The 13,723-nt window shown below is 40.8% G+C and overlaps 1 long non-coding RNA gene across 1 annotated transcript in view; it reads right to left on the bottom strand.

Moving 5' to 3' along the window:
• The window catches only part of LOC146767906 (uncharacterized), a 107,829-nt gene that overhangs the window by 59,699 nt on the left and 34,407 nt on the right, over positions 1-13,723 (bottom strand). The gene's annotated exons all lie outside the window — the stretch shown is intronic.

Genomic DNA, 13,723 nt, shown 5'->3' on the forward strand with positions numbered 1-13,723 from the left:
ATTTTCACTGAAGTATAGTGAATGGTAAAAATTTTCTATACCAACTTTGATCATAGGTTTTTCAGAGCATTTGTGAACATCTCCTATCTTTGCCAATTAAAACAATGCTCTGCCTACACTGCAATCACTAATCTCACTTCTTAAACAGCAGATTAGAGAGCTCTGTGCTGCCTCACCTGCCCATTCCCCGACAGCCCCCAGCCACCCCATAGGGCTGACAGGCAGCACAACCCTGGCTAACAAACTACTCTAATGAACTAAGCAGCATTGTTGGAGACCAACCAGAGTAGTGATTTGAAAGCTTTATTTTTCCATGGAGCACTTTTACCTTTTATTTAAGTGCTGGCTTTAATGGCTCATTTAAATTGTGCTGAGTAATTGTGATGTTCCATTAAACCAGGTCCAGATGTTCCCTTGCTTGAGCCCTGTGTCCACCCCCGCCCTTGCATATTGCAACCTTTTCATTCTGAGCCAGCTTCACATCTTACCCTCACACTCAGCAGCTGCTGCCAGCACTGTCATTCCCTGATGCCAGCTTCAAGCCTTCTTAGTGGGTCTAGGTGACATTGTAGCAGATGTCACCCTTTAATAAAGGAGAGAGGTTATATATACACTCCTATCCTGGAAGAAAGGATGGCCCAATGTATATGCAAATAGCATAGAAGTGCATTTCATCCTTTCATAAATTACAAATTATTGCAGTGCCTTGAGAAACTGAATTCAATTAAGAAACATTTACATCACCGTTTTTTGCTCTGATCCTCCTGTATTACAATTCTCCTTGGAAGTCTGTTCCTAGCAGACAGCTTTACTGATACAGGCACTTTATAAAAGCACTTTGCAGAGGCATTAACTTCCAACTTGATATCTGGGCTCTTATATAGCATTTTGAACAAAAGCATGTTAATTCAAAGGAAAAATCAGAACGGCTTCTGCTCTCTTCTTTTAAAAACAGTTTTTAATGATGGAAAGCAGACACATATGCACATCAATTCTACAGTGTGCAGTCAGTAGAATATATGAAACCAAGAGCTGTTGCCTAGGTTTGCATGAAACATAACAGCTGGTTTTGAACAGAGATTTCTTTTTTTGTTTCACTGCTATCTGATTTCTCAGTGGTCTGTTTTCTACTAGACAAACATGGATAATCCAGTGCTTCTCTAGTGTCCTATGCAATCATCTCTGGAATTTAAGATTATTGTGTTGCTTACCATAATTACCCGTCCCTTGGTTAATGACTACAGTTATAGATGAACAAAAAGCCTTTCATGTACTTGCACAATCTACCAGACACAGGGCAGTATGAAGCAGGGTTAAAAGTCCAATTGATTCTAATTCCACACATTGGTAATTTTCACAGCAGCTGTCCTCTGATGATTTTGCTGAGCCTCCCTGTATGTTCATGAGAGTATGAGAGTGACATGACTCCACAAATACAATAGCAGAAAGTGTCTCACCACCCATACAGCACTCCTTGCCTAAGAAGGGCACATTTTCTGAAGAACATCATAACCATCCTGACTATTGCTATTCCCACCACACTGGCAGCCCCCAGAGCTATCAGGAAATTATGAACGAGTTAGTTTTGATGAGAGAGTACTCCCGATAATAAGAGAAAAATACTTGATCCACATCATTTCAAGTAAGAAGAGACACATCCAAAAGTAGATGGTTAACCAAAATGTGAATCAGATGCTGAAAACTTTGAGAACTTCCCAGACTCTGGGAGCAGAATTGAATTTTGGTTCCCAACTGCTAGCGGTAATAAGAGTACAGATAACCTTCCTAAAACCACATCTACAAGACAGTCCTCTGCCACAGCATTAAACTGTACACAGATGAGTGTTGGCCGCTGCTGGCTTTGTCTAAGTTACAATGGAGGTTCCTCTATTTTGCTTACACCCAGGCCTGTCAGCCAGAGCAATGAATGAATGGCAGCGTTTTTACACACATCCTAATATAAGCTATATCAGAATGTACTCCAGGTATAATTTATCGTGAACATGGAAATAAATTATATAGCTCAGACAAGTTTTTAGACATAAGATGTGGGATGAATGAGCACTTCCCAGCATGGGACCATGTGCTCTCCCTATTTGTGTCCTAGCTCAATGCTGAAAGGAGACATGGTTGTGACCCCTCTCCCTTACACCTCAGAGTCCCTCTGCATAGCAGAAGGGAGCCAGAGCATATCCAGGGCTTCTTTAGTTGTCAAAATACCCCTGTTTTGCAAATATAATTGTGAAATGCCTGTCTTCTCCTGAGTGCTGCCGTCTCTCCACAGCGTCTCATAAAGACATCTAGCATTAAAAAAACTGCAGGTCTAAGTGTTCAGCCTTTGCATTAGAGGTGATCAATCTTTAGCCTTTGAGGAAGCATGATCCACCCACACTGTGACAGAGACCCTTAGAAAATGAGCATAAGCCTCATGAGAGAAGAGAGATGCTGGTTTTCTTATGGCTCTGCTACATCATTGTATGGCAAATGCCAGCTATAACAAATTAGGGGATTTTCATATACCTAATGATATAAGCAGAAAATCTGTGATAATGCAGACAACAGAAAGTCTTTAAAACTATATCATAGAACAGCTCTCTTAGTGAGCTTATGAAACAAAGGTGCACAATAAAGTAATGCTGCAGTATTACTCTACTGCTGCCACTTCCTGAGCACACACTGTCAGGAGAAATCCACTCACTGGACTACTTCTGATTCTCATTTTGAAATTATTATTGCAAGTGCAATCCCCAGCAATGAGGTAACAGAGATATTTTAGTTTCTCTGTGGGAAGCATCTATATATCAGGCTTGTGATTGCAGGGATCTTCCAGAGCATTACACCTTCCTTGCTGACAAGTGTATCACATCAGAGGTGTGCTGGAGGGGTGGAGAAAGCAAAATGATGCTCATACAGCAATGTCACCCACAGCGTCACTCTGCTGTGGTAACATGGATTGGAATGCTTGCAACCAAACTGAGAGGAGCTGAATTTCTATCAAGAGGCACAGCCTCAGAGAAGGAGCATTATAAAAGGAATCTTATGAGATATATGTATATGCATATATTTATGTATATGCATATGTGCGTGTGGATATGCACTTCTGTAGGTGATGCCAGATGGGATGCTGTGCCTCTGGCTGGCAGCCAGCAGGCAGTGGCTGTTAGAGCCTGGTTCCCCCTCCTAGGAGTGAAAAAGCTGCCAGCTTCCAGAGCAGGGCTGACTTTCACGCAAGATTGTCCTTGAAAGATAAAAGGAAGAATGAGGATAATTAACCTGATCATAAGCAGGTCACTGAACTGCATTATGATTGAGCAGGTATTATAGAAATGTTTTTCCTTTAGTTAAAATTCCAGTCCCACAGGAACAATTGAAATTTTGTAGATTCATTTTGTATGTATAATGTTTGGCCGTAAGATGATTAAAAAGAAAATCAGTTCTGCTTCAAACCCACAAGCTTTCTACAGTTTCCTATGGTAAAATATTGTTACTGAGGCACATTGTTTTAAGGAAACTTGTTTTCCTGGAAGCATCTGCAAGTTTAGAAATAATCAAGACAATAAGACAAAAAATCAAAATGATGACTAGGTTCACCAATCAAGCTAAGTAAGAAATGAAGCTTTTGAAATCCATCAAGCCACAGTTAGAGAAAAAAAGCCAGTCCTCAGAGACATGACTGGCAGTTTTGTCTTTTAATTTCAAAAGCTGATTTTGCAAATTTAAAATTTTTATGCAATTAACTACGGTCACAGAAGGTTGTTTGGGGGTAACCTGATTTAACTATCAGTAAGACATATATGCCTCTAACATGCAGTATAGGGTGATCAAACTAAAACCTTTGTTTATTAATTGGGTTATAAAGGTTAGTGTCAGTTATGACTATTAAGAATATTTAGCTTTAGTATTTATTTTTTCCTTGAGAAATAAGCAAAGCCATTTGCAAATCTGAGTGAGTGAAGCCTTGCCATGCCTTTGCAGTCATTAGTGCCACTTCCCTGGTGAAGACAGCATGTTGTGCCCTGTATGCCAGCACAGAGGGTAACAGGACCTTGCAACAGCAGCAGAGAGGCTCAGTGTCAGGCTAGAAACAGGACCGGGGTAACCAGAGTCCTTTGCATGCATGTTACATGCAGAGGTTCAATCTGAGCCTTGCCTTCCCATTTAACATGAGCAGAAACAAAATGAAAAATGCTACAAGGCTTCAGACTACACCTTATAGTAATACACCCATCTCTCAAATGGCAATACCCTCCTTCCTCTGGGTCACCCAAAGTGCTCTGGCTTCTCGTTCCCTCGCCAACTGCAGACAAACAGCAAAGCTCAGCTGGGGCTATCTGGTGGTGGCAAGGGCACACCAGGCACAGAGTCAGTTCATTACTGAGCACAGCCTGACCTTCTCACGCCCTCGAGGAGGATGTGCAGGATCCTCATGGCAAGTTAGGCAACTGGCCTGCAACCAGCACATTCTTGCTACCAGCACAGAAGTGATTTCCACAGTAACCCATTTCAGCCCCTAGCATAATGGTTAGTATGATATGCAACCCAAAATCCATAACATTTAATAGAGGAAAGTGTGAAAATACATAAAAGGGGTGGCAGTGAAATTCCAAGGTTAAGTTGTAACTTTTTTAGCTTTGGGTACAAGTACAGGGACTTGAGAGAGACATTTAACATTATTTCTTCTACCATCTCTAGATTTCTAAGAATAATTCTGCATTTCTCAAGCCTTTCCAGAAGGAAGAATGAAGATCATCTTTATGGGACAAGAAAATTTCATCTGGAAAAGAAGGGCCATTTTATACTGTGAAAGAATAGAGATGTGTAACTGCACATATTCTTTTAGAGCAGGGAATATGGTTAAGTAAGACAAGGAAAACTAAAGCACAGACATGGTTATCAGTATGAAATCTTCTCATTTACATCCCGCTGCGTATTTATTCATGTCATAGCATAAGGGAACATCAAGAGAAACAGGAAAAAAGTGGTTTGTCAGAGTTCAATCAGTGTTGTTGAAAAAGAAAAAGCCATCTTTATCATCTAGGCAGCCCTTAATTGTCAATACAGTCCAACACTTACAAGAATGCTTATTGCAATGTCTCAAAAATAATTAGTGTGTATAATGTTCACAATTATCAATTTTAAAAAGGCTAGAGGAACTGAGACATCAGCATGAATCCCATCTTCCTGCTGCACAACACTGGAACAGCAGCAGACCAAACCAGCCTGTTCACCTCATTATGCTGCTGATGGGGAGTCATGCTCCCCACATCCCCCTCCAGCTCTCACAATGAGGGGGAAACAGGTATGCAATAAGGACAGCCTCTCTTTGTTGAATATTTTATGGGAATGGAGGGATCCAGGCACTCCATTTCCTTCCTCTACCTCCAATGCAATGAAAAGGAACTTCAGGGCAGCAGAGAATAATGCCCGAAGAATTTGATTCTTCAATTTTTTATGCCTTTTAAAAGTTTTTAAAATTTTACTGCATGAGGATAATGGCATTTTCTACCAAAAGTGCATTGCTGCTGACAATGGCAAAGCATTGAGTATTCAACCCCTGCTTTTATCTGATTCCCCTCTGTAATCTCCCAGATAAGAGCAAGCAAAGCATTTTACTTGTAGACCTTTCATATCCCTCCTGGGAAATTAAAAGTTGCAAAAATCCACCGTGGGATACTGAGAAGCTTAAGGGAGAAATAATGAGCTCTTGTTAGTGAGAAAGGAAGAAAAGTCTGAGGAACCTGAGGACAGAACTGTAAGGGAAGTCAGCAATGACTGAATGGCTCTGGAGAGGAGGATATTAGCCAACAACAGTGAACAGATCATTATGTATATGGCCTTAAGGGACTCCACCCAGAGATAGCAGGGAAAGTTTCTGCAAGACAGGAGGGAGACATAAAGTTTCTCATCCCTTTCTTTCAGATTAATGAGAAAAAAAGAGCATCACACCCTAAGGATGGCTCCATGCTGAAGGACAGCAGTAACCCATCTGGCCTGCAAAACTGCTGGAAGAAGGGTCAGGCTTTTCAACTGAACTTCATTTCAAGTAAAGAATTTACTTTGAAGAGCCACATAAATTTGGCATCCCTTCATTTTTATTGTTGCAAGTTATTTGCAGGGGAAATAAAGAACAATGACAGAGAGGATATACTCAGTTTTTGAAGGATTTTTTATTATTTATAGCTGAAGAATGAACACCAACATGTTTTACATTTCCCACTTGCAGATGTCATTTGATGCCTGGTATTAAGTGTCCAGGTTGCCCACTGCAACCTGTCTGTGGCCCTGGGCTGCTGGGCAGTAAGAGTTTTTAAGTGCCCTAAGAGTTTAGGGCACTCATATGGACTGGGGCAGCAAGTGCTCCCAGCAGAGGTGAGTTCCATGATCCCACTCTACAATGCCCAGCACTGTATGAGACTGATGGAGCAGAAAATGCAGAGGGAATGTGTATAAGAGAGGCTAAGAGTCTGGGAAAAACACACTGGGAGATGAGGGACAAAGTAAAGAGACGAATATCACCCAAGAAACATCAGGTCATGTGGTACCATATTCCTTACTTTTACCATTTCTGGTTGTTCTTAGCACTCTAAAATACACACACAGATCCATTTCAGGCAAATCTCAAACCATGAGTGTTTAACAACATCCTGATGTACAGGGTTCAGGCAGGGTCCTCTGTGCTAAGACAAGCCAAAACAAGAACTCATTCCTTATGTGTCAGTCTATAATGAAACGAATCTGAAAATTCAGAGTGTGCTATTAAATAGCATGCAGCCATTAGTGAAATATAAATCAGTTTTTCTGAAACCTTAGATGACAACTTTCTAATCTGAATAGAGATGGCTATTGACCTTATTATAGCAATATATGTATAACTAGTACTGAATTCAGAGAGCAACCATTTTTTGGGTACAACATATGGATGAACAGGTCATCTCCCCCTCTACTATTTACCCTTGCTTCATAAGCAGGAATCGTGACTGAATCAAAGGAAATCAGAGAAAGTCCCAGCCAACAGTGTTCACACTTCTGTTTTCAAATAGCTACTTTGAGGATAATCAACTGACTGATAATGATGAAATACTTCCAGTTTGCAACCAAGTAGGAAGAATATGATAGAATTTTAATTAGAAAGAAATGGATGAGTAGATCAAGACAATTCATACCAAGGAGTGCCAAAAGTGATGGATGAGGTGTTAGCTGTTGAGAAATTTTCGTACTTCTGAAAATTTCAGATGCTTGTCAGTGTTTTATTTTTTACTAAAGCAAAAATTGAGGTAACTCATTTAACTATAGCTGACATAAGTTTCAGACAGAATTAGGGCAAACTAGGCCAGGAGTTTATGACTAACAAGATTGGAGTGCAATAGAAAAATGGAAAAATAATTCACATTCCAGTGAGATTTCACTTCTGTTTGATAAAAGTTCCCAGCACTGGTATAGAAAATTCTGGTAAAATCAAGAGAAGTAGCAGTACAAACTTGCAAAGAAGGAAGTGCACCTGTAGCCCTTCAGCCCCACAGGCAATAGCATGGCTGTCAGAGGAGGAGTGACATAGATGTGGTTTTACATGCCCTGTGGAACTGGGTTGAAAATTCAGTTTGGAGACTAAGGACCAGAATGGGAGCCTGCCACTCTTTATGGTATGGATGTGATGTTTCATATGGTTTTAAAATTAAGAGTATTGTGGAGTAGGGAAATGGCCTTTGATGCCAAAGTTCAGATTGACATAGAAGATCTGGCAATAGCATAAGAAAGAAAATAGGAGGAGGGAAATATGACAAAAATTGCAAATTAACAGTTTTTTATAGTAATTGTTTGGTTGATAAGAAATTAACTGTGTGGAAGATACGCACATTGTCAGATTCTATCAGGTTCATAAATTCTCCCCTTTTGACTAACACCCTTAGCTAATAAGCAAAAGTCTTAGAGGCACAATTGGGAAATTAGCTTTCAATGCACAGGTGGTTCAGAGGGAAAGAGCCCCATGTGGGACTGGGACAGGGACACAAGAGGATACACGAGACCTTATGGTTGGCTCCCTGGAGATGGGAATCTGAGAAGTCTAAGCCAGAAGAGAACTGCAGCTGCCAGCTGAATCTGAAAGAGACTTTCCACAGATAAGACTTGAAGTACTCCCTCTTCAGATGGGCAGAGACAGCTGACCTGACTGAAGGCTCAGAGGGAACTTACAACACTTGTGAAGTTGAGTTCATCTCTAGATTCAGGCATGCTGGTCATGAAGCAGTAATAGAGATTTTCTGCATATCTTAGTGAAGAATTTACTGTGATGTTGAAATTTATTATTTAAAAAATAACTAATTCTATTACACCTTCACAGACAGCTATACCAGAACATGATTTTCCTAGGCACTGATTTGTGAAAATGTAAGATAGATAGGTATGAAATATATATAGACAGTGATTATGGGCCAAAAAGTAACCTTCAGATTCCATTTGCAGTACAAATCTGCCACAGTAATCAAAAAAGGCTTGTTAAATGCTAGGGAAGAGAGAACAAATGGGGAAGAGGCATACCAGAAAGATACCACTTAGATTTCAACTAGCTGTCAAAATCCTTCTCTTTTTAACCTCCAGCAATTCAGCATTGTTTGGCATTGTCATTTATCTCCTTTACTTACACAGTCACTCTTTGAATGCCTGCAGCAGTCTGATGGGAAACATTAGTGGAAAAAGATATTTTTGAAAAGACTTTGTTGGTGTTTGGAAGAGCCCAATTCAATAGCGTTAAGAAGAAAATGTGATTCCAGAGGGCCACATACATGCTTACATTTTTATTTTTAATCACAAAAACAGAAGGAGAACTAAAAAAAGGTTTGGAGTGTTGCTTTTTTTTCCCCCCTCAAACAGAATTTTAGTGGAGAAGTGGGAAAAACCAACTGAAACTGGTTAAAAACTGTATCTGACCAGTATTGTCTTCTTGTTACCTCGAGTTCCCTCTTCTGAGTATTCTTCTAGCTTTAGCACATGCCAAGAGCACAGCATAGCAGTGAATGCCTCCAGCTTTGAACAAGCTTCCTCAGGCAGCCCAACAAGTCCAACTGGCTGTGCTGCACTTCATGCTCCCACTCTGGAGAGGTCAGGCTTGCCAGCATTGGGTCACAATACCAGCAGCAAGATGGTTGCTCACAGACTGAAGCTGTCCATAGTGATGCTCCAAGTCTGGCAGTCCCCAGGACATGGGTATTGTCCCCACATGACACCAATAAAGTAAACATGCTGTGTTATAGTCCTCCCAAAATTCAAGATCTTCTGAAGAATTTGACCAGCTGTACAAAATGCCTCTCTTCTCAGGCAGATCCTCTATTACCAAGAAGAGAGCAATTTTTCAAGAGGAAAATTCATTCACTGGGTCTCTGTTATGTAACTAACCATTAACATGATGAGGAGATGAAGCCCCTGAGGATGGTGCAGCCACAAACCATTGCTCATTACCTACCAACAGCAATACAAACTAAAGCCTTACTGGCAGGTTTTTAAAATCTTAATAATTTGACATTTAACAGCTAGGAAATGCACCCTTGGGAAAAGGATTGTGAGTCAGGGTGGTCACTAGGGAGCAGGATACTAAAAAAGAAAAACAAGTAATGATTCACAAACTGCTGTAGTGCCACTGAATGTAGCAGAGCTCTACTGGTCCATGTAAGCTCAGGCTCTGTCTGACAGGACCAGATCCTGTCAGGTCTCTACAACAAGTAAGTGGGCCACACTGCCCACGTGTAATTCCTCATGCTGTCCCACAGATTTTCCCAGTCTACCCACCCCTGCTCAACTCCTTTGACAGTACAGTTTTGCAGCACAATTATTCACATGAAACACTGCTCACTGCTGATAAAGGATCACACTGTCATTTTCACCCAGGACAGGTGCCAGGGAGCTACTGCTCAGTCTAAGTGGGGAAGTAAGATATGCTTCAAGAAAGGAAATCATGAGCAGTAAATTAAACACACTGAAAGTCTCCTTGAAGAGTCATCCGCAAGCCCTTGTGCTTATCCAATGCTGCCTACCCAATGAAAAGCTCATTTGATTAGGAAAAAAGGCTGACAAATCCATGTGACTAAGAAAAACACGTCCTGAGGAGGCTGTCCCTGCTACAGTACAAAAAAGCACATTGTGAAACCACCGTGATGTGGGTGGGAGTAGCAAATTCCAGAATTGCAGATGGTATGTGGCAGCATATTGATCACGCCCTGACAGAACTGTCCCAGCTCAACACAGGCAATTTGTTTGAAGGAGATAGAAAACAGAGAAGCAAATATTCCTACAACACAGGAATTATTCTGAACAGTCAGTTCATCATCTGCATGAAATTGTCCACCATGGTTAGAGCTGTTTAGTGTATTCAAAAATTCTTCATACTCCCAGGGTTTGGACTTTGAGACTACAGAAACTGTGAAAAGGATTTTCCAAATCAGCTGTTAAACTGCAATACATTTACTTTAGCTCATTACATAAAAGTACGAGTTCTGTTTTTATAATAATGTAGATTCCTTTTTTTTTTCTAAAGTCCTATGCAAACTGTTAGCTACGTAGCACTAAACTTTAGAAGACTTGACCTTGTTCTTCATAACAAAAACATGTGGTAGGGAGCCTTTAAGATGAAAGGCCAGCATTTCAAGCCATACACCATATTCAGCTGTAAAAACAGTCTTCACACTCCTCTTGAGAGCTATTGAGCAGGTTTAGCAGTATACTGCCTCAAAAGGAATTGTCTTCATGGCCCAGAAAGCCAACAACCCTGTTTTAGCTCATAGTGAGCGAGAAATCTGAAGGGAATTCTGCTGAAAGGCCATCACACACTGGTAAGTGGAAATGGGAACAGATTCAAGTACAGACATAAAATTTTTGCTCCTCACGACTGAGGAGCATGTGGAATTTTTGCCCACATGTCAGGCTTTGTTTGACCCAAATCCTCCTAAGTCATGCACCTGCAACTCACAACCTGAGTTCAAACACTTAAAAGGTGGCAGCATCCCCTGAATCCAAGAGAACAAATTACATCTGGAAATGATTGCCATGCCTCTGATCCATCCAGACTGCCTAAACAAGTAGACTCGGGTCTGCAACATATTTCCAGTATATTTGATGCTCTGGATCTCCAGAGACTGGGATAGATTTTAAGTTGTGCAGATGTGGTGAACAGATGCAGTCCTTGGTCACACACCCAGAAGTTATCAAAAACATGTTCTGTTTCTCCTGCCATGCTTCTCTTGTCTCACTTGCCCGCTTGGTGGTCTTCAGTTCCCTGAGGTAAAATAACAGCATTTCCTATTGTTCTTCTCACACCTTTGCAGACAGTCATAGTGAAATTTTCTTGTTAATGAAGATCAGAAATAGGCCTTATTGCAGTGAAACACGTGCCATGAACAGCAACAGAGAACTTCAGTATGAAGAAATATCTCCAGCTCAAACCATATCTTGTCAGTGTAGATGTAGATTCAGGTTCTATCAGACTTTCCCTCAAGCTGTATCCAAAGCAGGCAGAAATACTGTTCTGCTTCTAGCTGGATCAAGCAAATAGCCAGCCAACAAGCAAACATGCAAAGCTCAGTGATTTAATTTTGTAATAGACAATTTGCAAAACAACTACACCACAGCAATAGGGATGATGTTTCATATCAGTACATCAGCCATATAGAGGCACCCTGACTCATTTTTGTAAGGATGAAAGATTAAAGTTTGTGGTAGTCTATTCTATTAGGCAATTGGACCAATTGTCAGAATTATCAGGTGCCATTTAACTTGGATGCCTTATAATCTGGGTGCCAAATTTAGGACATATTAACACAGGTTTTCAGGCTTCAGGCACCAGGTAGTGGCAAGATGGTTTCAGACCTGTGGAAAATACAAGCTCTCCACACCTCAGAAAGGATACTGACCTCTTTATGTTTTAAACCAGGTGATACAGCTAGGGACAGAAGACCAGACATCTTTCAGGTACACAAGTTTTGAATGGAATGAAAGGAGACTCACTCTACTTGCCTGATGCTGTGCACCTGCAGACTGAGTCACATCACAGTGCAGATGTAGTCTTTTACATCATGGCTCAGGGAACTGAAAAAATTGTTTTCTTGTTTTACGTGACAGTCACCAATGTCCTATTGAGAAACAGAACCTCTCTCTTTTAAGCCTCTTTCTTTGCTTTAGTCACCAGATCGTGCTTTCTGTATTGGAATAGCTCAGTGAAGAGTGGGAGGGCTGAAACACAAACACCAAATGATAGGACTTTTCCTCCAATGGCACTTTAAAAAAGCAGAAATCCATGGTGGGTTGAGCCAGATGATAAAATAGAAACACAAACATGCTACACTACTAGAACAGTTATGAAACAGATAAAGACAATGAAGGAATATGCCTGCTCAAAATGTAGTCATGTCCAGGTAAAAATTGCTCCTATCACAAGTACACAACCTCATGAGTATAGGACCTCACAGACAAATATTAGCCCTTAAATCATTTTAAGTACTTCTAATCACAAGTACTGAAATGATTAGGTGCTAGATAACTTAATCTTTTTTATTTTAAATAAGGAAAACAATCCTCCCAATTAATTCTAGTGCTCACTAAATTGTTCCAGTACTAATTGAACACATTCCCAGCTCGGCTGAGCCATTCAGTATAGCTTACTGCAGTACAGGTAATCATATTATCCTGTGCATACTGTTTGCTACCTCAAAAGCTTTTCATTCAGGCTGTTAAAACAGTTGTAGATGGAACAGGGCCTTCTGGGCTTGGAGAGGCTAGAAAACTGGCAGACAGTTGTTTCCTCCCCAGCACGCTGTACCCTGACTGCTCTGGGCAGGGAGAAATCCTGATAACGGGTGGAAGTACACAGAAGTGAAAGCATCTCTGTGCTGTCAAAGATCATGCTTATAGCTTTCACTGAAGAGCTGTGAGCTGTAAATTGTGCATTCTAGCCATTCTCCCTTCATTGTTAATAAATAAAAATGCTCTCTTGCAAAAATCAATGACTAGGGAAAGGTTTGCTTGCTCTCTGAGTGATTTGGGAAGGCAGAGGAGAATGCTGTTGGGGAGTTCTTGGCACAAATTTATGGTGTGGAGACAACAGCCTGCAATGGTAGTTGGGAAATATTTCAAAAATTTTGAAAACAGATTGTGTTATATTGCTCTTGTCTCGAGTGATGTGTGGATGGTGTTCACCTCCCAGCAGGAGGGATGGGGGTGAATGGTTGAGGAGGGAGCCAGTGGAATTTGCACACTCCAGTCCCACTGGTTTGTGCTTTGTTTTGGTACAGGGGAGGATGGAGGGTGAGGAAAGGACCCTGCTTTTGCATCTGAAAAATAAAGAGGTTTTTTAACAAATGGGAATATATTGCCTTGTATTAACAGTTTTTGGGCAAAAGGTAGCAGGGAAAAGAAAAGGTGGAGGTAATTTTTATCCCTGAACCAGGCAGCACAGGAAAGCACACATTTATTTTTCCCATATTAAATTTTGCTAAAATTCTGTCCATTTTGCACAACATAAGCTATCATTGTTTTGTCAGGAAGGACGGAAGAGGGTGGGGTAGGGGAAAAAAGTAAAGAAGAGAGGAAGACAAAGCACATGAGAACAGACACATGTAGCACTTCCCAAACAGTTCAGAAAAATATGCATATTCTAAGAAGAATTACAGCACTTCAGGAAGTTTGGGGTTCAATTAGGATCACCTGGCAATTTAACCAAGGTAGCCAGTCCCTAGTAAAC

This window comes from Lonchura striata, chromosome 3 (genome assembly GCF_050655825.1).
Source record: "Lonchura striata isolate lonStrDom1 chromosome 3, ASM5065582v1, whole genome shotgun sequence".
NCBI lineage: Eukaryota > Metazoa > Chordata > Aves > Passeriformes > Estrildidae > Lonchura > Lonchura striata.